This window comes from Pinus tabuliformis, chromosome 6 (assembly GCF_031772625.1).
Source record: "Pinus tabuliformis cultivar Carrire ecotype Pingquan chromosome 6, CPIR1, whole genome shotgun sequence".
NCBI lineage: Eukaryota > Viridiplantae > Streptophyta > Pinopsida > Pinales > Pinaceae > Pinus > Pinus tabuliformis.
The window spans coordinates 1,184,123,456-1,184,148,692 of record NC_142292.1 but is presented as its reverse complement, the minus strand read 5'-3'; the positions used below and the strand labels follow the sequence as shown (position 1 = coordinate 1,184,148,692).

Sequence of the window (25,237 nt, the reverse complement as noted above, 5' to 3'; positions counted from 1 at the left end):
ATCGAAGGTTGGTTGAATTTTTTTGATCCAATAATAATGTACTCATCGTCAACTACATAAAAGAAACAAGAAAAGTGTGAGAAGTGAGAATATCATCTTGAGAAAAGTCCACACGAGACTAAAATTCAAGCCTATCAAATCACATTCATGCCACCAGTACATTGAAAAGTTTATAAGTTGCAAAACAGAAATTATACAGAAAGAGGTATGCAAGGAAAATATAATAAAATGACAACAAAAAGATTACAATGGGTTTTGCCAAAATTTTGGGATGTGTGGATGCTGCTCCACATCTCTAAATTTTAAGGATTGTCAAACGTGATATAGAAATAGATACTTGGGCATATGAAGACAACAAAATTTTAAAAATTACCAATGACACCAAAATCCATCCTAAAGTGTATGGAGGTAGATCCAAACATAAAATATTGTCAGTGAAGATTGTTAATGAGGACAAGGGATCCCACATTAAGAACCTTTCTTAATTATTAAAATTCCAAAAGTTAAATATATATAGAACATTAATGATACATAATGTTCAACATCAAAGGAACTTAGTAGAAGTCATATTTAGCACAAGTGGTATGGTTCTTGACTTGATAAAATTAATAACAAGGCTAAGTTTGGGTGGGGTGTGTACATAGGTTTCTATAAAGTGGAATTATAATTTAAGGATAGATGCTTTAATATATATATATATATATATATATATATATATATATATATATAATAAATAAATCTGCATCATTTAAGTTAATACATGGTACTTCCAGATGCTACCAAAATGTGGTGATTTGGTTCCTACCCATGTTCCCTGGCATCCTCTATGTACCCAAAAACACAACTAATATTCTCATAGCCCCCACACTCTACTGTATTGCATGGTGCATAACAAACATGTTAGAACTATGAAAACTCAAACACAGGCTTAAACCTATTTTTCCAAGACATTCTTTTTCCCTTTTTTATGTAGTAACCTTATCCTGACTAACATTTACATGATATTTGGGGCTTTCAGGGATCTCCAAGAATGAACGGTCAGAAAACCAAACTAAACCTAGAGTAGTCATCGTAAATTAGTAGATATGCTAATTATGGTAGACCCACATTATTCTACAGCTAAACTAGGGTCCAACGCAAATAAAATGTCAAGAATTTACAAAATATGATGTTGTTGACGAAAGGAACTAAAGAAAATTGGAATTTGGTGATGCATTAACCTCAGGAGTTCTTACCATCATCTTGGTATGCATATAAATCATGAAACGCCTATTTTCTTGAACTCTCTTGTAGTCAGAATCTTCCTCCAGATTCTCATATTGTATATACTCACCACTTTTCTCAACCTCTCTATTTGCCAAATCTTGCACAATATATGTATACATCATCTCGATTTTCCTCCTCTGCCAATCCAAGATTACCTTCAATGAGCCACTCTCTGGTACCCCTCTGGCCACATTGGCACAATAATATAGATTCTGAATTTCTCCCTTGCTTCTATCTTGGTAACTATTTTTAAAGACAATTCCTTGGGAATAATAAAATGGTAGGAACCAAATAAAAAACCTCTATTTTAGATAGGTAAGGGAATATACGAACAAAATCTATAATTATAACGAACTGAAGGAAATTGTTATCAAGTATGAATATAGTTTTCTCATTTTTGAGACAACATTGGCATACTTACATTGTATACAAGAACTTTCAATGACAACAGCAACTTTATAACCCTCAAGTAATTATACCCCTCCCTAATTAACTCACAAATCACCCATGTCATAAAACACAAAACTAGGATGATTGCCACAATGCAAGACCGCATGAGTCATGCAATTTTATACATATACTCCCCTGGAAAACACCCAACAAAGGAAGAAGGAAGCTCGATAAATATAGAGAATGACAAAAAATATGGCTTCTTAAATTACAGTCCTTGTTATTGATAACCATTTACAATGGTTTTGAATTTAAGATAACAAAACACAGAGTTCAAATATAACTCCATGTTTATCAAAGATCTTTGCTCTCATTGTGAATAGGGATGTTCACAACATAAGCCACTTCCTAATTTCAACCAGCACAATTTATCATACTTCCACAAAGGTCACAACAAAGCCTTGTCATGTTTTCAGTATATCAAATTACATAGAGAAAATATGCAAATAACGATGCCAATTCTTGGAACATAACAATGAAAAAGAAATAACGATGTCTGTGTAATTGGGAGGGATACAAACAGAATGAATACATGCCATAAAAAAACGTATCAACTACAAAATCATAATATTATAGTTTCACATAGCACTCGAATATCAAATATTGAACATTGGGTTATTAAAAAACTTCAAATACATAAATAACATTCTATAGGTATCGAATGTAGATTCTATTGACCAAAAGGTCAATTCCTAGTTAGTGCAGAAGAGGTTAGCACGCATATTGATATAAGTTATCTAGTTTCGTTATTAACTGCATTAGGTGTGGAGCCTGATTATCTTCTTTATTTAGAGGTATCACCGCATTGGATCCGAGTTCGTAATGTGGCAAAAACACTGCCCGTAATATCTCTGGTGCAAGGGGGGTCCGGGGGTGGCTGCAATCTTTGGGCCCCCCCCCCCCTGGTGGGGAATCGGGGGTAGTTCCTCCCAAGCTAAAAATAGATGTCAAATTTCCTTGTAAGATGTTGTAATATCGTAATCAATATCGATCATTCATTAGCTGGAGATATGACAGTAGAAGTTATGTTTAATTTAGGGTTTTTTTCCCTAGAAGGTAACCCCTTGCTATATATGAGGTGTTATGAAACCAACTCACAAAAATATAGAAAAGATAGATCAACGCCATAGAATTCAACCTCTTCAAGGGGGAAACCTCCTTTACATTACACAAATGAACAATTCTTGGATGATTCAAATGAGAAAACCTCCTTTCTATATATATGAGTCTAAGGGGCCACAATATAACCAAGCCGGCCTAACAATAATAATATAAAGGCACAAAAATAGCAATAGAGGGATTCTATGGGGCACAATAATAACAATATGGGAATAATAGGGGCACAACAATAACAATAAGGGATACAATGGCAATAGTAATCGGGGAATCACTAGTATTATAGGGACCTAACATGCCTCTCTCCTTCAAGAAAGTTTTGTCCTCAATGCTTGAATAGTTCTGGATGCTTCTATATAAAATTGCCATCCTCCCATGTGGAATCTTCAATAGGTAAGTTCTTCCACTTGATGAGATACTCTGAAATCGATCGATTTTGTAGCTGTCGAGTTCTTGTTTCTTTGACTGCCTCGGGTTCCAATATGATATTTCCTTCCTCATCAAGTTCTGGCAATATTGTTTGAACTGGAAGCTTGTCACCTATAACCTTCTTTAAGCATGAAACATGGAAAGCTGAGTGCAATAAGGAAGCTGCAGGAAGCTCCAATTTGTATGCCATAATACATATCTTTTGTGACGCATTATATGGACCATAATACTTTGGTGATAATTTATTAGCCTGCTTATCTTGCTTGAGGGACATTTGTTTATATGGTTGTAGCCATAGCAATACCCAATCACCTACATCGAAACTTCTTTCATTGCGATGTTGATCTACCTACTGTTTCATTCTATTATGTGCCAAGGTGAGGTTATCCTTTAAGAGTTGGAGAACTTGTTGCTGATGCTCGATGTGATCTTCCATTGGTTGAACCTTAGAATTTTCTCTTAAAGATGATGTGATGGACGGTGGATGATATCCATAAAGTGCCATAAATGGAGTCATTTTTGTTGCAATATCGAAGGAAGTGTTATACCACCATTCAGCCAGAGGCAACCATTTGACCCATTGTGTATGTTTATCAGAGACAAAGCAATGAAGATATCCTTCCAAACATTTGTTTACTATCTCAGTTTTCCCATTAGATTGAGGATGATAAGATGAAGTATAAGCTAAATGAGTACCAAGACAAAAATATAATCCTATCCAAAAAGTTACAGTGAAAATGGGATCTCTGTCGCTTACAATAATCTTTGGGTTTCCATGTAGCTTTTGAATTGTTTCCATAAATGCAGTAGAAACTGTACTCGCTTTAAATGGATGAGATAATGCACAAAAGAATGCATACTTGGTAAGACTATTAACTATCACCACGATAACATTCTTTCCTTCAGACTTGGGTAAACCTGTGATAAAACCCATTGAAACCTCCTCCCAATGTTGGCTTGGAATGGATAAAAGTTGTAATAGTCCTGGGGTCTTAATTTATTCAACTTTATTTTGTTGGAAAACAAACCATTTTGCCACAAACTTTTGAATATATGATTTAAGGCCATCCCAAAAAAAATCCTTTTTAACCCTGTGGTAGGTTTTTAGAAATCCTGAGTGCCCTCCTAAGGGAGAGGTGTGATATTCCCTAAGAATATTTTATTTGAGTTGGGAATTCTTACATAGGTATAATCAATCCTTGTAACATAACAAATAATTTTTCCAGCTAAATGTATCAAATGTACTGGGATGTTGTTGTATCTTTTGAATGAGTGCCCATACTTCCTCGTCATTCTTCCATTCATCCTTTGCTTCATCTGTCGAATTTGGTTGGATAATATAAATGGCATAAAGAAATACTTCCACATCCTCATCCTTTCTTGACAGTGCATCTGCCACAACATTTTGCTTCCTTATTTTGTAGATGATTTCAAGGTCATAACCCAACATCTTTGTGACCCATTTTTGCTGCTCTTCTAAAGATAATCTTTGTTCTAAAATGTATTTAAGGCTATCATGATCTGTTTTTACCTTGAAGTGTCTTCCCATTAGGTAGGGTCACCATTTCTTAAGTGCATGTAGTATTGCGAGAATTTCCTTCTCATAAATAGCTTTGTGTAAATACTTTCCTTTGATTGGACGACTTTCAGAAGCAATGGGTATTTCTTCTTGCATTAAAACAAAAACAATTCCATTTCTCGAGGCATCACATTCCACAATAAATATTTTTGTGTAGTCTATTGTAGCTAAGACTGGTGGTTGTCACATTGGCTCTTTAAGATGTTTAAAGGCCTTTTTTGCTTCTAGATTCCATGAAAATGCATCTTTCTTCAATAATGTTGTTAGAGGTGTTGCTATTCTCCCATAATTCTTAACAAACCTACGATAATACCCTATCAACCCAAGAAATCCTCATAGATGCTTTATGGATGTGGGGATTTTCCATTCCTTAATGGTTTTAATTTTGCTAGGGTCTACCTTAACACCTTCATGAGATACAATATGACCCAGATATTCCACCTCTTGTACTCCAAAGAAACATTTGGAGATTTTTGCATATAATTGTTTCTCCTCCAGTAGTTTGAGCACCATGTAAACATCTTGGACATGATCCTTCCAAGACTTGTTGTAGATTAGTAGATCATCAAAAAATACTAACACAAATTTTCTAAGGAAGGGTTTGAAAATGGAATTCACAAAAACTTGAAATGTAGAAGGTGCATTAGTAAGGCCAAAACGCATGACCAAAAATTCATAATGACCCTCATGAGTTCTAAATGTTGTTTTTGGAATGTCTTCAGTCTTCATTCTGATTCGATGATATCCTGAATGAAGATCCAACTTGGTGAAGTAAATTTATCCATGCAATTCATCCAATAATTCATCAATGACAGGAATGAGAAATTTATCTTTAATAGTGAGCTTGTTGAGCTCCCTATAATCTGGACACATGCGCCATGATCCATCCTTCTTGTGAACCAATACTACTGGAGCAGAGAAAGAACTTTGACCAGGTTTAATTATACCAGCGTCTAGCATTTCTGCAAACATACGTTCAATTTCACTCTTTTGGACATAGGGATATCTGTAAGGCCTGTTGTTTGGAGGAACACTTCCTGGAATCAAATTAATAGCATGATCATGATCACGAATAGGTGGGAGGCCTTTGGGAGTCTCAAATACCTTGGAATCATTGTCCAGGACTTTTTGGAGATCTTGAGAAATGAACGATTTCAATGTGGGAACCTCTAATGAACATAATTTTGAAATTATGCCTCGTTGTTCTTTCTTTAGAAGCTTTGTCATTCCGTTAGAGCTAATTATCTTTCCTGGTTTCCCTGCGATACCCCTTAATTCAACTTCCTTTCCTTCTGAAGAGAATTTCATGAAAAGTTCTTGAAAAGTAAAAGCTATTGAACCCAATGATTGTAGCCATTGGACTCCTAGTACAATATCAGCACCACCCATTGGAATGGAAAGCATTGGGTTATTCAATACATATTCTCCCATGGATAGCTTGATATTATGGCACTTTCCTAAGCAATTTATGCTTCCTCCACTTGCAACCATCACTTGACACTCTGGTGCTAGATATACGAAGCAATTCAATTTCTTGGCTATCTTACAATGAATAAAATTATGGGTACTTCCCGAATCAATCAACACTATTACCTTTTTCTTCTTGATATGCCCTTCTATCTTGATAGTTTGAGGAGTGGTAATTCCAGCCAATGCATTACAAGATATGGTCAGATTTATTTCTTCTTTTTCTAGGGTTTTTTCCTGGTGTATATCCTCTTCTTTTGACATTTCTTGTTCCTAGAGTTCCTGCTCTTGACAATCTATGTTAAATAATTTCTTCTCGGCACACTTATGACCTTTAGTGTATTTGCTATCACAAATGTAACAAAGCCCTTTTAATCTTTTTTCTTTCAATTTTTGTGGTGTCAACCTTGTAGGTTATGGATGGCTAGGGGCAACAACACTTCCATCTTTATGATTTTGAGTGGTAGTCTTCCTTGTTGCCATAATTTTGCTTTCCATTTTTTTTGCCAACCTGAATGCCTTCTCCAATGAATCTGGTTCCCAAAGGCGAACCTCATGTTGGATGTTATCTTTTAAAGTCCCTATGAACACATCAATCCTATGCTCCTCTAGAATATCTTTTACCCTTATATTCAGTTTTTGGAAGTCCTCAATGTGCTCTATCATTGAACCCTTTTGTTTGAGATTTATCAATTGGCTAAAAAAAGTGTTTCTTTTTGTATCCTCATAATGTGCTATCATTTAATCCGTATAAATAGCCCAAGTGACAATTTTTTTACGAGATCAAAGCTATCGATACCATACAAACTAATTTGGTTCCAAATATAAAGTTGCAATGTATACCTTTTGTGTGTTTTGCACATTATGGAGATCAAAAAATTGCTCCATTTGTAGTATCCATGTTCCAAGATCCTTTCCATCAGACTTCCTCATATCGATCTTTGGAACATGGTGGTTCTTTGATCCAATGTTAGAGTCTATGAAATCATGATTAACATTTATTTTGTTCTCGTCATGAGTTTCCTTTACTACCCTTTCGCCATTAGTAAGCATTTCTTGTAGAAACTTTGTCAAATCTGTCCTCAAACCTGTCTTCAAATCTTCCATGCCTTTTTTTAAATCATCCATCTTAGCTTCCACATCATCCATCTTACTTTCCACACTGTCCATCTTAGCTTTGGCGCCGTCCATTGTAGCTTCTACATCTTTCTTGAAACCATCCATCTTAGCTTGCATGCCTTTCTTTAAACCATCCATATTAGCTTCTACGTCTTTCTTTAAACCATCCGTCTTATTTTCTGTTACTTTTTGTGTGAGTAAAATTTGTTGCACTTGGTTTCGTAATTTTGATAAATCATGTTGCATTTCTTCCTCTTCTTCATGAGTTATGCTAGAGCTATTAGGTTGCTTACTAGGTGTTTCCATTTTATTTCTTCGGGGCATCAATTACCGATAATAATGCTTCACTATGCCCTTTGAATTCCTTCAAACTAATTTTTCAAACCAATCTTATGCAAAAATTAAAGAGACAATTCACACCCTTTTTCACTTTGTAGGAGCTCGATATTGAATCTGATGTATCTCTGTAATTCTGGATCTCCCAGGTCTCAAATTCTTTCCTACAATAACCCTTTGAGTAGTCTTTCAAACCCCACAAGTTTGATCAAGATTGGATTCTCCAATGAAGAGTTATGCCAAATCTCCCATGATGACCTGAGTATAGACTCATTCAATAGAGCGAGCTTGTAAGACATGCCGTAGGCCACTGTTTCAATATTAGGTTCCGAAAATAATACCCAAACAAACTACAGTCCATTCTCTTTCTATAAGTTCTTACGAAAATTCAATGTGATGCTCAGAGCGAACGTGATGACGATTTTCCCAAGGTCACCTGTTTGGAAAGTAATTCGGGGGTCTCCAAAAACCCTAACTTCCTCATATTATATCTCTGAAAATATAGAAAGAGAGGATCCAAAATTCGGAGTTGACATTTAGACTGATTTCTTCTCAAATGGGTTTTGTTTTTGTTTCTGAAACTTCATAGCGAAAGCGTTATAGCAAAAATTCCATGATGACCTATTTTAGATAAAATTATGGAGCTTGCAAAAACTCTAACTTCCTCAGATCATAACTCTGAAAATATATTGAGACAAAATCTGAAATTCAGACCTGAGGCTCAGTGCGATTTAGCCTCAAATGGGTTTTTTTTTTTAGATTCTGAAATGTCACGGAAAAAACGTTATAGCAAAAATTTGATGATGACCTGTTAGGAGCAGCAAAACCCTAGAATCCAAAGGTCTGATACCAAATGTTATGAAACCAGCTAACGAAAAGATAGAAAAGATAGATCAACGCCTTAGAATTCAGCCTCTTCAAGGGGGAAACCTCCTTTACATTACACAAATGAATAATTCTTGGATGATTCAAATGACAAAACCTCCTTCCATATATAGGTGTCTAAGGGGTCACAATATAACTGAGCCGGCCTAACAATAATAATATAAAGGCACAAAAATAACAATAGAGGGATTCTATGGGGCACAATAATAAAAATATGGGGACAATAGGGGCACAACAATAACAATAAGGGATACAACGATAATAGTAATGGGGGAATCACTAGTATTATAGGGACTTAACATGAGGTAATTGTATTACGTCTATGTAGATCTATGTTGTGGATGAGAAAGATAGAGGAGATTGTGTGAGAGCGAAGAGGGTATTACAACGGATCTGATGTAGGTTGTATCTGTTTAGTTTGATCAATAATATAAAAGGAAGGACTGACTGTTTCTCCTTGGACGTAGCTCAAATTGGGTGAACCACATATATATGTCTCTCTCTTGTTTTATGTGTTTTCTGTGTTTATATTTCTGTAGTATTTTTATGTGTTCCATTGCTCTTTAATATATAATTTTATAACAACTGGTATCAGAGCTGAAGGTCTATTTAGCTAATAAACTGATAGGAGAGAAGGGTTCTTGGTTTGAGTGGGAGCAATGGCAGAAGATGGTAGGTTTAGGGTTGAAAAATTTAAAGGCCAAAACTACCAGCTATGGAAGATGCAGATGGAATATTATTTGTACCAGAAAGATCTGTACCAACCATTGAGCAGAAAGTCAAAGAATTTGACGAGTATGGCAGACCCAGAATGGGATATTCTCAATAGAAAGGCACTTGTAACAATAAGGTTGTGCCTAGTGGCATCGGTAGCCTTTAATATTTCAAAGGAAATGACAAAAGAGGGTTTAATGCTAGCATTGACCAAACTATATGAAAAACCCTTGGCCTCAAATAAGGTATTTCTTATGAAACATTTATTTAATATGAAGATGTCAGAAGGTGGATCTGTTGTTGATCATTTAAATGAATTTGATATAGTTACCAATCAGTTAAATTCTATAGGGGTAACTTTAGATGATGAAGTTAGGGCTCTTTTATTTATGTGCTCATTGCTAGAAAGTTAGAATGGTTTAGTTATGGCCATTAGTAACTCTGTCTCTAGATCTAGTACTTTAAAGTTTGATGATGTTTTTGGTGTAATCCTTAGCGAGGAAATGTGACAAAAAAGCTCCTGGGAGACATCAAGTAATGCTTTGATGGTAGAGACCAGGGGAAGAAAAATGGAAAGAGGAAAGAACCTAGGATATCGTAGTAAGTCAAGGAAAGGTAGATCCAAGTCCAGATCGAGGATAGTGCTGGAAATACGGGAATAAAGGACACTTGAAGAAGGACTGGAAGTCTCGGAAGGGAAAAGAGGGACACGCACAGCAAGAAAACAATCACGAAGCGAATGTAACATGTGATTTGTTGCAATATGTTTTGATTATTTCATTAGAAAATATTATTGATGCCTTGGTGGTAGATTTAGGGGCCACATTCAATGCCACACCTGATAGGAAACGTTTTCATGATTGTGTTCAAGGAGATTTTGGACAGGTTCGATTGGGTGATGATAAACCCTGTAAAATCATTGGAATGGGTACAATTTTCGTAAAATAGAAGAATGGAAATAAATGGCTATTGAAGGAGGTAAGGCATGTTCTAGATATGAAAAAAAATCTAATTTCAATACGCCAGTTGGGTGGTGAAGGTTGTGTGACTACTTTCACAGATAAAACCTGGAAGTTCACTAAAGGATCCCTAGTAATAGAAAAAGGCGAAAAGGTTGGTACATTGTATTTATGCAATGGTATTTCTAATTGTGTTAATGCTTTAACCTATAAAGGAGAAGATACGGAATTGTGGCATCATAGGCTTAGGAACATGAGTGATAAGTGGATGCAGATTCTTCACTCAAGAAATTTGTTGCCAGGTTTGAAGCATGTTGATTTAAAGTTCTATGAGAATTGTGTTTATTGAAAACAGAAGAGAGTCAGATTCCTCAGAGTTGGGAAAGAAAATAAGAGAGAAAAATTAGAGCTTGTGCATACAGATGTATGGGGACCTGCTCAGGTATCATCTCTCAGTGGCTCTCATAATTATGTTACTTTTATTGATGATGCAACATTAAAAACTTGGATTTACTGTATTCAAAATATATCTGATGTATTTTATACTTTCAAGAAATGGAAAGGTTTGGTTGAAAATGAGACATGAAAAAGGTTGAACTGTCTTAGATCAGACAATGGAGGTGAATATTGCAACAAAGAGTTTGATAGGTACTATTAAGAGAGTGGAATTCGCAGAGAGAAGACAATTTCAGGAACACCGCAAGAAAATGGTGTGTTAGAAAAGATGAACACAATAATCATGGAGTGTGCAAGGTACATGAGATTGCATGCAAGATTTCCTTTACAATTTTGGGTAGATGTTGTAGATACTGTTGTTTATCTAATAAACAGAGGGCCTTCAAGTTCCTTGGATGCTGGTATTCCGGAGGAGGCATGGACAGGTGAAAAAGGTAAACTACTCATTTTTAAAGACTTTTCGTTGTGAAGCATTTGTCCACATTAATAAAGAAAATAGAACAAAGCTTGAGGCAAAATCAAATAAATGTACCTTTATTGGATATGGTGTTAATGATTTTGGTTATCACTTTTATGATTATGAAAAACACAGAATCATTAGGATTAGAGATGTCATATTCAATGAAAAAGTTTTGTATAAGGATCCGATGCAAGAAAAGAAACAGGAAAAATAAAACAGAGAATACACAGTCCTTGATGACATCAAAGAAAAAGTGAAGGTGCCTAAAAATCATAATGATCAACAGCCAGAAAATAACAACAACCACAGCTGCAACAAGCACTTCAAACACCTAAAAGTGGTGTTAGAAGATCTACGAGGATAAGTAGACCCCCTGAACGATACTCTCCTTCATTATATTATGTATTGTTGACTGATTCTGGTGAACCAGAATGTTACGAAGAAGCAGTGCATGTAGAAACTAGGAAGAAGTGGGAGCAAGCTATGAAAGAAGAGATGAACTCCTTAGTGCATAACCAGACTTGGGACTTAGTCAGGTTCCCTACAGGTAAAACAACATTGCAGAATAAATGGGTTTCCAGGTTGAAGGAAGAAGATGGAGGCAGAAAAAGGTATAAACCTAGACTTGTGGTGAAGGGCTTTGCACAAAAAAAGGGTATAGATTTTGATGAGATATTTTCTTCTATTGTTAAAATGACATTAATGAGAACTATTTTAAGTCTATTAGCAGCTCAAGATTTTCATCTTGAGCAGTCAGATGTAAAGACAACCTTTCTCCATGGGGATTTGGAGGAAGAGATTTATATGCAGCAGCCACAAGGATATTAGGTAAAAGTGAAGGATAAACTAGTGTGCATGTTGAAGAAGATATTGTATGGCTTAAAACAGGCTCCAAGGGAGTGGTATCTAAAATTTGACAGGTTTGTGTCTAAACAAGGTTATACTAGATGTCACTCTGATCATTTTGTTTATCTCAAAAGGCAAAATGATGACATCTATATTATATTCTTATTGTATGTATATGATATGCTTGTTGCAAGTTCTAACATATAGCAAATAAATGTGCTCAAAAGAAAATTGGAAAACTCATTTGCAATGAAGGATTTGAGTGCTACAAAACAAATTCTTGGTATGAGAATAACTAGAGACAAGAAGAATCGAAAATTAACATTGTCTCAGAGTGAGTACATAGAAAAGGTTTTGAAAAGATTTAATATGCAAAATGCAAAACCAATTAGTATACCTTTGGCTAGCCATTTCAAACTAAGTAAGGAGGTGTGTCCCAAGGCATAGGAAGAAATGGATTATATGTCTAAAGTTCCATATGCATTAGCATTTGGAAGCTTAATGTATGCAATGTTCTGCACAAGGCTTGATATTTCACATGCAGTGGGAGTCGTAAGCAGGTTCATGAAGAATCCCGGAAAAGAACATTGGATGGCGGTGAAGTGGATTCTTAGGTATTTGAAAGGTACCACAAATCAAGCATTATTCTTTGGTGGTTCAAAAATTGCTCTACAGGGCTATGTTGATGCAGACATGGTGGGTGATAGAGATAATAGGAGGAGCACAACAGGGTATGTGTTTACTGTAGGTGGAATAGTTGTCAGTTGGGTTTCAAAACTGCGAAGTGTTGTTGCACTCTCAACAACGAAAGAAGAGTATGTTGCTGCTACTGTTGGGCACAGGATCCCCCAAGGTAAGTTGTGGGGCTTAAAGCCTATATTTTGACCAAATCTGATCTAAAGAGTCCACGTTTTGTAGGCACGGAGCACGAATATTGTAAATGAGTCATAGGGTTGTATGCCCTCATTTTTGTAATGCAATTTGGCTTTAGAGATCTACCCATGGTCCGTGGACCATGGGATTGTATAAATAGAGCAAGGCTCTAAGCTGTAAAGGGGAGAATAAATGGAGAAAATAGGAGAATTGAGTCTTATCTATTTGTAGAGTCGAGTCTTTGGGTCGTAGAGTAGGAGAAGGCTCTGCAACTCGGTGTGGAGAGGCCTAGTAGTCCACAGTTGAGTGCACGGACCCCTGCAGCTGAGTGCGCAGGGCGAGTCGAGTCTGTAACCTTCGGAGAAGTAATAAAGAGATGCTACCTGTTGGGCACGGGATCCCCCAAGGCAAGCTGTGGGGCTTAAAGCCCAAATTTTGACCGAATCCGTTGTAAAGAGTCTGCGTTTTGCGGGTGCAGAGTGCGAAGAATGTAAATGAGTCATAGGGTTGTCCACCCTCATTTTTGTAATGCAATGTTGGCTTTAGAGATCTACCCATCATCCGTAGACCATGGGATTGTATAAATAGAGCAAGGCTCTAAGTTGTAAAGGGGAGAATAAATGGATAAAATAGGAGAATTGAGTCTTATCTAAATGTAGAGTCGATTCTTTGGGTCATAGAGTAGGACAAGGCTCTGCAGCTGAGTGTGCAGAGGCCTAGTCGTCCGTAGCTGAGTGCGTGGACCCCTACAACTGAGTGCACAGGGAAAGTCGAGTCTGTAACCTTTGGAGAAGTAATAAAGAGAATTTTTACATCATTTTTGTGTATCTTTTTCCTGTTTTGTGCATTGAATGTATTGGATATAAATCGCATTTCTATTATTTATATGTTGCGCGAACTTATATGAATGTGTTGATAAAGTGAATATAAGATAAAGTATCTATTTACATGAAGATAACTAACTGTTATAAGAAGATAAGTAAGCGACGTGATGTAACTTCGAGCAGTAGCATAGATCGTTGCTAGGGTAGCGTGAAATCACCTCAGCCTCTGGTTAGGGTTGCGCAAAGGCGATTATAACAGACTGCGAAGGCCTCTTAGGTTAGAATAGTGCGTGGAGTGACCAGCACGAAGATATTTATAGTTGGACTAAATCGACCCCTAATACATTTCAAGGGAGCGAAAACTTGGTTCCAGCATCCCCCCATACTGCTTCGGGTGAGACCTTACTCCGCACTCCACAGGCTATTGCCGAAAGGCCAGTAGTGTAGGGATTTGTTCACCTAATTAACTCTGAACCTAGGTCAAGCCCCATCAAGCCAACAAATGGTTCCGTTTCCGGAACCAGAATCTACATAGAGATGTCTGATGTCATATCATTGGAATCCAACTAAGAAGGAAATTGAAGGTTGGTTGGACAAAAGAATTCACGAGTTCGCGGAATAGGAGAAAAGGAATTTGCAATTAACAAAAGAAGAGTGGTCAGATTGCTACTTGTACACAGAGATCCACGAAATCTTTTTCGCATCTTTCCCTACTGAGCTGTATGAGTGGATCGCGAAGCTAGCAGATAGCCAAGGAAGGTGGAAAATTGAAAATCCTATTGTCTAGACCCCAGAGTTGGTGCACAAATTGGAAGCATGACAAAATAAGATCACGCGCACTGTTGATCATTGGCTCGATCGAATTATAGGAGGATTCATTACTCAGTTTGTGGTAGATACTTTAGTCAGCTATAGCGAGGCAGAGCTATTCTTTCACAAATGACCGCGAGGTAAGTACTTAAAGTCTTTAAATACTTGGATTAAAATTGTATTGTGTGAAAAGAGGGTTATGCAATTACCTTGATGTCCGAAGCTACGCGAAGTGAGAAAAACTATAGAAATGAAGGAAGTAAGGGACCAGAGAATAGCCCTTTGATTTCACCTCGTGAGGGGATGAGGAAGAGCTCGCAAAGGTCTCGCCATGAAGTGCGATCCATTTGATAAGGCAAAGGATTCCGCACATACCACCCTGACTCACACCACCACTAGTTTCACCGCCTTCACCTCCATCTTCACTCGTGTCACCTCTGCCACCATCGTGAGTTAATATGGCAAGCATAATAAAGTTGCCTGTGCTCAAGGGAGTAGGAAATAAAGATCTAGACCAGTTTTGGTTCATGATAGGAGCCATATGGGAAGCGCAGGGAGTTACAGATGATAATATAAAGAAAGCGATGTTGGTCAGTACTCTGTAGGATTGCATGCTGACCTGGTATATTAAGCATTCTAATGACAATCCGAATGCGGGAATTGCAGATATCCAAATTGCGTTAAACAGAGAATTTAGCAGGTCGAAGTCAGAAGCACAGTTGATCATTAGATTCAAAGAGATCACAATGCTACTAGGTGAGACTCCTTGGGAGTTATATTAGAGACTAAAGTGTATGATTCGCGAAGCTAATATTACTTTGACTGATGGACAACACCGCGAATGGTTTGTAGCATCACTAATGCTGCGTTTGAGGAATGCGTTGTCACAATAGAGGTTAATGACTCAGGAATAGGCCTTGGAGATCACGATGAGGTTGCATGAAACCCCAATGGAGGATCCTAACTTGGGAGTTTAGCAGATCCACACGCAGTTGAAAAACTTATGCCTTGAGATGCAGAGTCTGAAACAGGACAGGACAACCCAACCAGAATTACGTGAAGAGTTGTGGTGCGTAAAATTCAAGGGTTAGGGTCATGATAAGGATCGTTGCCCTGTGTTTGTGAATTACCTCGCTAGAGGAGGACCGATGCCATTAAGGCTAAAAGCACAAGAAGGACCTAGCACAACACCTACTTTGTGGTGCACGATTTGTCAAATAGGAGGAAAGCATGCTATGGACAACTGCCATTTGTTACAGAAGTACACACAGAATTCGCAACAGTTGTTCTGTGATTTTTGTAGATTGGTTGGACACGATGAGTGCACTCGTAGAAGCTATGAACTGATGATGGATAGAACTCCCACCTATAGAGTTCAGGCCAAAATGTAGCCCCTAGACCAGAACGCAATAGTGGCGCGAACCGGATTTCATGTGCGTGGATGAGGCCAAGGTGGAGGAGGACGTGAAAGAGGTCATGGACAGCTGATATGCTACAATTGCGGAGGGATAGGACATTATTCCTGTTATTGTATGAACCTAACGCATCCATCATATCTGTATTGTATCTTGTTTGATCATGAGATGGAAGATTTTCCTACGCTAATAGCTAGGAGACGCGACAAGGGAGCGTTATCACCTCCCTCGACTCAGAACCTATAGATGATGAGGTCTAAGCTAGCGAGGAAGATCCAAATGTGAACATTGTGCTCTGAAGTGGAATCACGATGGGAGATGATAAAGGAAGGCAACCCGAAGATAGTACCTGGGTTTGTAAAGCTCCGGCGAAAGAGGTAGAGTTTGATTTGGAGCACGGTAAGGAAGCCTTCAGGGAACCTAAGAAGAGCTTCACTGATGCCTCCACTTCAGGAAGCAAAGATAGACTGGAGCTGAGAATGGACCTATCTATGCTTACAACATTCTTGGAAACATGCATGAAGCTATTGCACTATAGTAAGGTTGTAAAAGGATAGCAGGAACTCATTAATAGATGTGCTGGGACTGTGCTAGGAGAACCGCACGTAGTCAGGAAGATTGGAAAGCAAAAGACCAAGATAGGGAGATAAATGAGGCTAACCATGTAGATTTGAGAATATGAGATGGAACAAGTAATTATAGACTTAGGATCGGATGCGAACGTTCTGCCGAAGCAAACATGGGAGTGCATGAGGAGCCCTATGCTATAATGGTCTCCTATTTAGCTGTGAATGGCGAACTAGCAGAAGATAATACCTATGGGGAGATTGCAGGGAATCACTGTGGATATTGAGGGAGCGAGCATGCTAGTAGACTTTGAAGTGATAGAGATTGTTGATGACAACAATCCCTACCCCGCGCTCTTAGGAATTGATTGGGCCACTAACGTGAATGGGGTGATTAATCTGAATAAGTGCAAGATGAATTTTGAGAAGAAGTATCTATGCTTAGTTATACACTTAGACCTTGCTGAGGGACCGTACTACATAGAGCCGATGTGAAACTATGAAAGCGATGATGACTTTGACTACATCTACAAGATAACCACATGAGAGAAAGACTGGGTAAATCCCACCGCGGACGGACGAATCTCATGGGATTGGGAAAGCTCCTGTACGTCAGATTTTGATGAGGAGAAAGAGCGATGGAAGAACCAGTTACACAAGGTAACCACGCTAAACTGTAATATGATGACAGGTTCGCTGTGCTGCATATCGACAGAAGTGAGGGATCTACCTACTTATGATGGGTTAAGTGAGGTAGATACTTTCCTACATAAGCTTGAAAAGGAGGTGCCGGAAAAGAAACATTTCCAGGCCTTGAATTGGGTACTGTGTGCTACACCCACAAGGTGGTGAGGTATGCACAAAGGGAGCTTTAAGGACTGCTGCAAATGCAGGAGAATGATGCGCATGCGATTTGGGAAGCATTAAGCGTGGTTGACGGATAAATTCAATGGGCAAGATAAATTGCACACACATCTAGCCAGATGGATGCTGACATACGGAAAACAACCTATGCGGATGCACATAAACTTGACGTTGGGAGACACGGTCAATAAGCATGTGTTGGGGGGGAAATTGTGCAAACGAATCCTCAGGTTGGAACGACAAAATGTTGAGAGAACGATCATGCAAAAGGTTATCGACACAGAAGCATTTAAGGAGGTGTGTGAAGCATTGAACAAGTTATGTAGTGTGCAACGACATGATTGGGACCTATGTGTACCAACAATTTTATGGGCTTATAGGGCGATGTGCAAGAAACTGACAGAATAGATGCCTTATAGGCTGACCTATGCAATGAATACTGTAATGCCAATGGAGTCTATCATTGCTAGTTCACGCATAGTAGCGCCCACAGATATGACGGATCGCGGAGCCTTGGAAGAAGGGATTGCACAGTTGAACGAAGAAGAACGCTTGGGACCTGATGAAGAGATCCAATAGGGTGATCATAGGCTCCAAGAACTCATGAAGGAAAAAGTTTGGTTAAGGGCGAAAAGTGCCATGACGGAAGAAGAAGTCAAGAATCTTGAGGAAGGAATAAAGAAGGACTTTCTTGATAAAAAGGTCGTGGTAATAAGACAGGAGGCGCACAGTTCTGTTGATAAATTTAGGAGCTACCGCTGTCAGTTGATCATTGTGATGCCTTGGATCGGGCTATATATTACAAAAGGAATCACCGATGATGGCGCAATGTAGATGGTAAAGTGTGCGATGCAGTTGGTAAAGTTAAATGGAGAACATTTCCCAGGAAGAGTGAATGGTAGCCAGTTGGAGCCATACACAGGTGGCCTCGCTACCTAACTAGTCCACTGTAGCACAGTATTAGCACTCCAAGTAGCTAAAATGAGGCGCAGGACTATAAACAGATGCAGGGAACGTAGGAGTAGATACAAGGAAGTAGTTCAGCGGTTTCTGAAGAACACAACAAGAGATACAGCAGGCAGCTGCTTACTATGCTGCTGACCTTGCAGCAGTTCAAGAAGAGTTGGGAGGTCTCTACGCTAAGATCTCCGCACTGATAGAGTGACTCAAGGGCAAGCCACGATGTCTATGTTGGGGACCTGCTGGGCACGGGATACCCCAAGGCAAGTTATGGGGCTTAAAGCCCAGATTTTGATCAAATTCGAAGAATAGAGTCCGCGTTTTATGGGTGCGGAGCGTGAAGATTGTAAATGAGTCATAGGGTTTTCCACCCTCATTTTTGTAATGCAATGGCGGCTTTAGAGATCTACCCATGGTCCACAGACCATGGGATTGTATAAATAGAGCAAGGCTCTAAGTTGTAAAGGGGAGAATAAATTGAGAAAATAGGAGAATTGAGTCTTATCTCAGTGTAGAGTCGAGTCTTTGGGTCGTAGAGTAGGAGAACACTCTACAGCTGAGTGCGCAGAGGCCTGCAGTTGAGTGCGCTAGGTGAGTCGAGTCTGTAACCTTTGGAGAAGTAATAAAGAGAAGTTTCACATCATTTCTGTGTATCTTTTTCCTATTTTGTGCATTGAATGTATCTGATATCAATTTCATTTCTATTATTTATATGATGCGCGAACTTATATGAATGTGTTGATAAAGTGAATATAAGATAAAGTATTTGTTTATGTGAAGATAACTAACTCTTCTAAGAAGATAAGTAACCTATGCAGTGTAACTTGGGGAAGTAGCGCAAATCACTGCTAGGGCAGCGCAAAATCACCTTAGCCCCTCGTTAGGGTTGCGCGAAGGGAATTATAATAGATCACGAAGGCCTCGCAGGTCAGGATAGTGCACGGAGTGACCTGCACGAAGGTATTTACAGCTGGACTAAACCCACTCCTCAGACATCTCAAGGGTGCAGAAACTAGGTTCCAACATCCCCCCATACTACTTCGAGTGAGACCTTAGTGCACGCTCTGCGAGCTGTTCCTGAAAGGGCCAGTAGTGTAGGGATTTTTTTTGCTAGTTAACTCTAAACCTAGGTCAGGCCCCATCAAGCCAACAACTACAGAGGCTAGTAAAGAAATGATTTGGTTACAAATGCTTATGGATGAATTGGGTAAGAAGTAGGAGTTGGGCAAGTTATCCAGTGATAGCCAGAGTGCCATACATATTGCAAATAACTGTGCATTTCATTCCAAGACTAGACATATACAGCTCAAGTACCATTTCATACGGTTAGCATTGGAAGATGGACAATTGAAGCTGGAAAAGATACACACTAGCAAGAATCCTACAAATATGTTAACGAAAGATGTAACCAGGGAGAAACTGAGATTCTGCTCAATTTCAATTGATCTCCAAGTATGATGAAGAAGATGAGAAATAACAAGGTATAAAGTGGAGTCATTGTCCATCAAATCAAGTAGTGTTGGAGTTGTTATAATTTAGTCTCCAAGTTGGAGATTGTTGGGTGTGGAGCTTAATTATCTTCCTTTTTCAGAGGTATCACCGCATTGGACCCCAGTTCGTAATGTGGTGGAAATGCCGCCCATAATATTTGCGCTGCAAGGGGATGTAGGGGAGGGTGGTTGCAATATTTGGGACACCCCCCAACGGGGGATTGGGGGGCAGCGCCCCCGATGCTCCAAATAGATGTAAATTTTCCTTGTATAATGTTATAATTTCGTAGTCAATCTGGGTCGTTCATTAGGCGGAGATGTGACAGTCGAAGTTATGTTTAATTTAGGTTTTTTTTCCCTAGAAGGCAACCCCTCACTATATATGAGGGAATTGTATTGTGTCTATGTAGATCTCTATTCTGAGTGAGAAAGAGAGAGGAGATTGTATGAGAGTGAAGAGGGTATTACAGCGGATCTGGTGTAGGTTGTATCTCTTCAGTTTGTTTGATAATATAAAAGGAAGGACTAGTTTTTTCTCCGTGGATGTAGCCTAAATTGGGTGAACCACATATATCTGTGTCTCTCTTGTTTTATGTGTTTTCTGTGTTTATATTTTTGTAGTATTTTTTATGTGTTCCATTGCTCTGCGATATATAATTTTTAACAATCTGCTTGGCTAAAGAGAAAATTAAGAGAAAAAGGAAAAGGTTTTCACCAGAGTAGATATTTCCACAAGCTTTATGTGAGCTCTAAATACGACTGTCTTTATTTCAATGCAAATACCAACAATGGGAAGACTAAACAATTATTGGAGTACTACCCTATTGCAACTCTCTATGTGGTCAAAATGGGTGGTAGGTAGTCTGATTTGGTGCCCAATTGCCAAGGCTTTGTATCTAGAAAGAATTTTATGCCAGTTTGCTCTGTCACTTCACCAACATTTGTGACACCCAGAGGATAGATCAACAAATGACCCAGAAGATCACTTGCCAAACTTTCACTACTATATAAATCCCAGTATCGTTATGCTATTTTGTTCACTTTCCTGATATTTTCTAGGCTTTCCGGCTGAAGGAACAAGTTATCTAGCAATCCAGTGTGTTCATACCGTAGAGAAATCTTGAAACCATGGATTTTCCCTCTGGCTGGCCCATTGAATACTAGATGATATGGTTGGTAAGCCCCCATTGCTACCTCATAGTCCTTTCCAATAACCAAGCTTGATCTAGCTACATCCTCTGGTGTTTTAGAAAAACCCAAATGCAGCTCCTCAATCAATTGATCTAAAGACCTGAACATTCTGAATCTCCTCATCATTTTAATATGTCAAAGGTGAGCCTTTGTATCTGGAAAGAACTATGTGCCAGGTAAGTTTTTCCCTTCACAAACATTTGTGACACCCACAAGGTACATCAACAAATGGACCAACATATCACTTTCCAAACATTCATTGCTTCAAAAATCCCAATATCGTTATGCTATTTTGTTCACTTTCCTAATACATTCTAGTCTTTCAGGCTGAAGGAACATGTTATGTAGAAATCTAGTGTGTTTGTAGCACATAGACATCTTGAAGCCGTGGATTCTCTCTCTAGCTAGCCCATTAACTGCCAAATGATATGGTTGGTAAGCCCCCATTGATATCTTAGAGTCCTTTCCACTAACCAACCCTGATCTAGATGCATATTTTAGTGTTTGAGGAAAACCCAAATGAAACTCCTCAATCGATCGATCTAAAGACTTGAAAATTCCAAATCTCCTAGTTATTTTAATATGTCATAGGTGAGCCTTTGTATCTGGAAAAACTTGTGTGGAAGGTAACTCTATCACTTCACTAGCACTTGTGACACCCACCGGATACATCAAAAAATGGCTCGACATATCACTTTGCAAACTTTCACTACTATATAGATACTAGTATCATTCTACTATTTTGTTCACTTTCTTGATACATTCTAGGATTTCAGGCTGAAGGAACAAGTTATATAGCAATCCAGTGTGTTCGTACCAAAAATACATCCCGAAACCATGGATTTTCCCTCTGGCTGACCCATTAACTTCAAGATGGTATAGTTTGTAAGCCCCCATTTATATTTTAGAGTCCTTTCCACTAACCAACCCTGATCTAGCTGCATCCTCTAGTGTTTTCGTGAAACCTAAATGCAGCTCCACAATCTATCAATCTAAAGACTTGAACATTCAAAATCTCCTGGTCATTTTCATATGTCACAGGCAAGGCATTTTATCTGGAAATAATTATGTGCCAGGTAACTCTGTCACTTCACCACCATTTGTGACACCCACAAGATGCATCAACAAATTGCCCGGTAGATCACTTTCCAAACATTCACTGCTATATAAACCCCAATATCGTTCTACTATTTTTTTTTAACTTTCCTAATATATTATAGGCTTCCAGGCTGAAGGAACAAGCTATATAGAAATCCAGTGTGTTTGTACCACAAAGACATCCTGAAACCATGGATTTTCGCTCTGGATAGCCCATTAACTGCCAAATGATATGGTTGGTAAGTCCCCATTTCTATCTAAGAGTCCTTTCCACTGACCAACCCGTATCTAGCTACATCCTCTGGTGTTTCAGGAAAATCCAAATGCAGCTCCTCAATCGATCGATCTAAGTACTTGAAAATTCCAAATTGCCTGGTCATTTGCATATGTCACACTCGAGCCTTTGTATCTGGAAATAATGTTGTGCAAGGTAACTCTATCACTTCACCAGTAATTTTGACACCCACAAGATACATCAACGAATGGGCTAGCATATCACTTTCCAAAATTTGACTGCTATATAAATCCAAGTATCGTTCTGTTATTTTATTCCCTTTCCTGATACATTCTAGGCTTTCACGCTGAAGGACGAAGTTATCTAAAAATCTAGTGTATTCGTACCATAGAGACATCCTGAAACCATGGATTTTCCCTTTGCCTAGCCCATTAACTGCGTGATGGTATGGTTGGTAAGCCCCCATTTCTATCTCAGAGTCCTTTCCACTAACCAACCCTAATCTAGCTGCATCCTTTGTTTTAGGAATACCCAAATGCATCTCCTCAATCGATCAATCCAAAGACTTGAACATTCCAAATCTCCTAGTCATTTTCATATCTCACAGGCAAAGGAGGAATGATATCACTAAATTGTCTCAGAGGCAAGAGAAAATCCTTATGACCTTGCTTCCTCCACCTCTTCTCAACTTATAAAGCACATCCCAAGCAACAGGCCCTTCCAGCTTGGAATGAATATCATGTCAGGGCTCTCTGGGCCCTCCTTTATCAATCGCCCCACCAGGGAAATTCGACTAATGGAAATCAGTGTGATGAACAGAATCCAAAGTCCTAAGCAGAGAATGGAATTGGGTATCATACCTTCCATCACACAGATCGATCCCTCCAATCCATCCAACAAATCTCACTATCCTCCTCTACTTCGAACCATCTCCAAGAAGAGGGTTGTCAAGGAAAATGATCTTCGAACTCTTCTCCATCTAGGTGATCCTTCTGAAATACATAGGCTCTTCTGACCACTGTTACCCCAATTGGGTTATCATCTTTAACACTGAAAACTACATTGCCAGCTTGGTGAGCATAGTAAATGTGAAAGGACTCATACCATTATGGGTTCTTGAGTTCATCACGGTTTATCACGGATGATCCAAGTTCGGCCTGCTAGAGCTTTCTCCATATCGATGGTCGTGTATAGTCTGCTAGCGCCTTTCCCAAACCCCACGTTGTCTTCAATTCCTTGAACGATCTGTAACCACAAACACGAAAAATAATAAAAAAAAGAGAAAATGAATCACCGAGGATCACTAATTACATCATATCTACAACACTATGAGGTTATCAAAGTATAGAACATACCAGAAAAACTTTTGAGTGCACCAATGATAATCCAAGGCATTTTCATAGAAGATTTGCAATCCATCTCCATGTAATTTTCTAAGAGACTCAACCACTCCTGTTACCATTCAAATGGACCTTTGGGAAAAGATGAAAATGGGCAGAAGACGAATATGATGGAGAGAATAAATTCGCAGAGTGGTTGTGATGGCATGCCAAATGCAACAGGTACATATAAACCCTTTTTGACTTTTAAGTTCAGTTATTGGAGAATAACTTCCATCCAAAATCATCCAAAGGCTAAATTTTTTTTAATCATATAACATATAGAATCGATGGTCTACTAATTGACATGATAGGAACTGTGAGAGTTGGTTTCAAAGGGAAATGCCTTACGATGTAATTTATAAATGTTATTATATGAGTGAAATTGACTCATTTAATTAATTTATCAAAAGTTTCTGGAACCAATTTCAGAATTTTAATGTAACTCAATCCCCCAGGAATTTCTTCATTTTATTACGCAAACGTTATCTTTATCTCAATGGTAAACAATTTAAGAAACGGAGGAAATCGTAGATTTCAAGAAACGTGGAAACGAAGGAGATTTAAATTCAAAGTGGACGATAGAACACATTGCGTTCTTAGTGGAAGCATATTGCTTATAGCCGTGTTCATATTTTTCCCATTAATCTCTTTTTTTTTAACTGATTATGCACCACCTTTTACTTTGCATCATCTTCAATATTTATGTTTTTATAGATTGGGTATTGATTTGATCAAAATATTGAGGGAGGAGCTTCCCTCGTATAATCTTTTTTACATTGTTGCAGTATTGTTCTAGTGTTTTATTCTCAAAGATGTAGGAAAAGAATCCACTTAAGATTGTGGATGACAAATAGTCTCAACAATATAAATGGATGTTAAACATTGTAGATATGCAGCAACTAATAGAAACAAAACCTACCAAAGTCCTGACCTATGCCACAATCATAGTTAAACAACAAACAAAAAGAGTAATAACTCCAATCATCCAATGGAAACTAGATATACAAAGAATATATCTTATTATAACACCTATGAAGGGAACAAATAAATGTTACCAGTCCCCTTCTATGGGATGGGTTCTTGGCTATCCTCAAATGCCTTCAACTTGTGTAGAGTCTCTCTGTATAATGTGTAAACCCAACAAATAAAATGTTTGAGCTTAATGGGAACTCAAATGGAAGAAAAGTAGTGTGCAACAATGAAAATAATCAAAAGTGAATAATGAATGTAAAACCCTTCTATTTATAACAAAATATTGAGTTATCCTTGAATAATGAGCAATAATAAAATATTATTAATCCCATTCATGGAATAATCACTTGGAATATTTTATTATATTTGGTTAGGAGGGAAAAAGTATTTAAAATTTTATTTAGAAATAATAAATAAATAAATGATTTATTTTTCATGTCAAGAACTTGGTTAAGGAATAATAAACAAATAACGA

General features: G+C 38.2%; 1 pseudogene; it reads right to left on the bottom strand.

Annotated features, from left to right (window-relative positions):
* Nucleotides 1–1,187: 1,187 nt before the first annotated feature.
* Nucleotides 1,188–23,387, bottom strand: LOC149262986 (phospholipase D alpha 1-like; annotated as a pseudogene).
* Between the last annotated feature and the right edge of the window lie 1,850 nt (nt 23,388–25,237).